Source organism: Panulirus ornatus, chromosome 19, assembly GCF_036320965.1.
Source record: "Panulirus ornatus isolate Po-2019 chromosome 19, ASM3632096v1, whole genome shotgun sequence".
Classification (NCBI taxonomy): domain Eukaryota; kingdom Metazoa; phylum Arthropoda; class Malacostraca; order Decapoda; family Palinuridae; genus Panulirus; species Panulirus ornatus.
This window is the reverse complement of record NC_092242.1, coordinates 2,374,072-2,379,234: the sequence shown is the minus strand read 5'-3', so window position 1 is coordinate 2,379,234 and position 5,163 is coordinate 2,374,072.

The window sequence follows — 5,163 nt, the reverse complement described above, 5'->3', positions numbered from 1 at the left end:
TTCTAGCTTGTACTGAATCTTTAAAAGTGTCGTATGTCACTGTTGGAAATAAATTAGATATAACTTATACGTCGTCCCAATGAGCAGGACTCCTCCGTGTCTCGCACAACCACTGCTGTGATTCTCCTTGGTGATGATGCCCGGCAAGTGTTCCTCCACAACACATGTCAACCTTCCTTCGTTCAACAAACACTGAGGTTATAGAAATGTTTTCATCGCTTGATGATTAGCCTCAGTGATGTTTTCCGTTTACTTCACATCCCAGCGCTTATTTGTTGGGAAAGAACTGAAGTGGAAAACCTAAAAGTTTATTAGATTCTGGTGTGTCCCTGTTCTCTCCCCATCTTCATACCTTACAGTAGCATCAGCTCAGCTAACACTTGCTAACGACAACACAACTTGTAACACTTGACCAGCGTTATTTTAGTAACTAACTTTACGTAAACTTTTATACGTCAATTTGGCAAAAAACTTTGATTTGAAAATGGCCATAGCTTTATAGATCTTTGATATTGACTCCACAAAAGCTTTACACGAAACCTTAGTCAGACAGAATTTTGATATTGCTTTTATAGAATATTCACAAATGTTCGGCATTGCCTCCATAAAAGCGTCACACAAAGCAGATATCTTCCACCCCCTCCTCAAAAAAAAAGAAAAAGGCATATTCTTTCTTATGCAGATTCCATCCTTCTCTTCCTTTGTTTCTCCAGAGATCAAAGTAGCAATACGAAATCACAGAGAGCATCACGCTGTTCCTGTTCTACGATATCTTCCGATTCTTTCAGCTCTGCGCTACAAAGAACACTACGAAGCAAAGAATTCTCTGGCTTTATGCTTGTTTAGAATCCGCCGACAGAGTAACCTAGAATCCACCCGAGTGTAGCGAGGAACCTCTTTATTCCTCCATCTTGAGTAAAAACTCTGACCCACAATATTACGAAACATGTGATGACATTTTGATAGCCCGAGTCTTCTTTGTATCGTCCACTGGTCCAGCCATGGCTCCGGTTTCTTTACAACTGTGATAAATGACTACGGAAATAAGTCCAATGCCCTTAACTTTGGCCAGTTTCCTCACTCCTTCATTCACTAACTCCGTCTTAAATCAAGAAAAATGTCTTGCTGAAGAAATAGAATGACTGACTCACATAGCTATGGAAAACCTTTCTTCAGATGCCACAATAGTTCGTCCCCGGACAGATCTGTCCAGTGGATATCTGTCTTTTGTTATGTTAGCTGAGACGGTATGACCAACCGAACGCCGTAATTATGGCCGTCTCATATACCTTTTACACACACACACACACACACACACACACACACACACACACACACACACACACACACACACACAAACACACACACACACATACACACACACACACACACACACACACACACACACACACACACACACACACACACATACACAGCTTCTCTTCCTTCGCCGACACACAAACACATACTGAAAGACGACTATAATAAAATTTGAATAAGAATTTTCTATTGCCTAAGAATCAAACGTGATTTCCCATTTCCTTCCTGGCCCAGCGATCAACGAGCTGCTGGCACGAATACAGGTCCCTCCTGCTGTGCAGCCTAGCATCCACCAAGCACGAACACTGGCCTAGAATACGAGTTGTAGAAAAGGCATCAAAGTGGCTGTAGTTCCTGGGAGAGACGCGCATTTTCTGGATGTTTGGCTGAAAAGAGGCTAGCATAACAGAGCTTCCACCTCTCCACACCCGTCTTTCTGCTTTCATATATATATATATATATATATATATATATATATATATATATATATATATATATATATATATATATATATATATATATTATATATATATTTATATATATATATATATATATATATATATATATATATATATATATATATATATATATATATATATATATATATATATATACATATATATATATATATATATATATATATATATATATATATATATATATATATATATATAGTGTGTGTGTGTGTGTGTGTGTGTGTGTGTGTGTGTGTGTGTGTGTGTGTGTGTGTGTAGGTGTTGATAGACCTAACCTAACCCTGGACAGGGCGCCTGGCTGCCTGGCTCGGAGGTTGGAACGCACACCACGGTGCTGGTGTACATACCTGTGTCTCGTGTGGAGGTAACATGGACTTTAATCTATCGTGGCTCCGTCGGCCTTATTGGAATTCAGGAGGACACTATGAGTGTGAAGCCTTATCTTGCTTAATTCCCCATCGACCGGTTTAACAGTATATGCGACACAGGACACTCCTGGGCACCTCCGTCGTTAGCAGGTGCCGAGGTTCTCCTCCTCACATCTGATCTTAGGTGAGGAGTTAGGTGGTGTGGCTGTCTCCTCCTCCGTGTGCGGTGTGTGTGACCCATCGTTCCTACGTCTGTTTGTTCAGTCCAGCAGTCTACAGTGATGGAGTTTTCGTCCCCTTTCTTGTAGATGGTTGATATGGCCGCGTTTGCTCACGGTAGCTCAGCCACCGTCCCACTAACTCAGGGTTCACAATTGACCTTACCCACCGTCCCAGTAAAGCAATGGCTACATAATGCCTCGTATCATATTACATTAGAGGCATCGTAGTGAGAGGAGACATGACACCTGAGTTGAAAGATGCATCAACTCTCACGGCGGAGAATATGACATGGGTTTCCTGGACGGAGGGATGAGAGAGAGAGAGAGAGAGAGAGAGAGAGAGAGAGAGTGAGAGAGAGAGAGAGAGAGAGAGAGAGAGAGAGAGAGAGAGAGAGAGAGAGAGAGAGAGAGAGAGAGAGAGAGAGAGAGAGAGAGAGAGAGAGAGAGAGAGAGAGAGAGCGCCAGCCAGCCTAAGCCTAAGCCCCTAAAAGACGAAGAGCAGCTGGGTTGACTGCGGACCATTGCGGAACCTGATTAACTCTGCAACATAAACCTCCTGCAAGCTTAGTGTACCTTCACCTGCTGAGATCTGATGAATCCTTCAAACAACACACTAAGTATAACCCTCTGCCAAGAGAGGCTTTTATCCCCTTCAGTAAAGTATCGTATACAGCTTGTCACACAGACCCTCAGCTTCAGTGTGAGATGAAGGCTTCTCATCCCCGCGTCATCAGTATCCCAGGATGCCAGGTGAACAACTAGCTCCCAACGTTTGTGGTAAATGTCTCGTAAAGAATCCAGATGTTCCTGTAGATCTGTTGTTTAAGTATGTGTTGTGACCCAGGGATGCTTCAGGTGCTATGGTAAGACACTCGTCCCGTCATGAACTCGTTGCTACAGTGTTATGTCGTAGTTTTCATTGCTTAAAGTTGTAGCAGATCTAAGATTAAAGTGATAGTTGGACCGTTCGCGGTCGTTAGCTCTAAGATTTTCTGACGATCGCTCACACAACAGTTCGTATTGAAAGTCACTTTCGGTAATTATAAGTTATCCCTTGAAGACGACAATAAGACGACATTTCAGAGAAAATAACACCATTTCCTCCTTGAAAATTCAGTTCATCCATTTCTGACTCAATGTATGTTGTCGTGATGGACATTATACAACAGGTCGGCCTCGGATAACTCTAGTGAAGAAATAAACGACCTACGAAGACCATTGTCTTGTGTACTTCCTTTCCATCTCGAGTCCCTCTATCAGCTTCAACTTCTCGTCCAGGGAGCTGGTCACACCTGAGGCTGAGCTAGGCAGGTAACTTTGTACTGAAGTCATACCTTGAAGAGATCTGTCAGTTGTCCCTCCATACATGTCCCTCGCTAAGTCTGGCTCGATGGATTATGTAAGGTTCATTTTTCTTGGTATAATATCGACTCATCTTCACTTTAAAACTAATCTTGAATATCATTATCGCCATAATGATTAACTTCTTGCTTAAAAGGGTTATTAAGGGATGAAAATACAATTTTGAGACTTTTTTCACTTTGTTAACCCAGCGTCTGGCTGATTATGCTCTTCATACAGGATCATCACATCAAAGTCGCGTTACACAGATATTTTCTTTAGTCAACCTCTCTAGAGGACAACGTACCCTCTCAACCTGGAACTATAGAGATGCAGGTGTCTCATCTCCACCAAGAGACGAGATATTGTCTCTTTATCTCGTGCATACGATGTGTATATTTTATTTTTACGTTGGAGGCTTCAGTCGCGGGGTCCGGACTCCCCGTTCCCGCCCCCTTTAGTCGCTGTCTACGACTCGCAGTGAATGCGGAGGTAGAATGATTTCTTCCGCAGCTCAGTGATACAACTTACAGCTTGAGAATGGTTGTGAGCGGATGTGGCCTTTCTTCGTCTGCTCATGGCGCTACCTTGCTACCACGGGAAACAGCGATGAAGTATGGAAAAAAAGAATATATATATATATATATATATATATATATATATATATATATATATATATATATATTATATATATATTAATATATATATATATATATATATATATATATATATATATATATATATATATATATATATATATATATATATATATTAATATATATATATATATATATATATATATATATATATATATATATATATATATATATATATATATATATATATATATATATATATATATATATATATATATATATATATATATATATATATATATATATATACATATTAGTCACACGTAGACACGTGTGTAGATGTAAAATCCCAGAAACGTGTTTGCTGCACCATGCACATAGACTAAAGAAATCAAAACCCCCCACTGGTCTAACCCTTTGAAGTTTCAACACCAAAGCTAAACGAAAAAAAGAAAAAGAAAATAAAAGTGACAGCAGAGGTGCGTCCCGGGTAGATGGGGCGTATTCCTGAGCTCCTCTGTGTCTCTGGTGCACAAGAACGAGATCGTTTCTCACAGATTTAGTAACTGTGTGTAATGTTTCTTATCATCGTGATGGAGATATCAGTTGTCCGCTGAACACATTTCACCTGCTAATACGAATTCATATCTTAAAGACACAAGCGGAATGGTCAGTCTAGCTCAGCACAATACACTGGATGATAGAGGACGGTCAGTGTAGCACAGCACAATACACTGGATGATAGAGGACGGTCAGTGTAGCACAGCACAATACACTGGATGATAGAGAACAGGTCAGTGTAGCACAGCACAATACACTGGATGATAGAGAACAGGTCAGT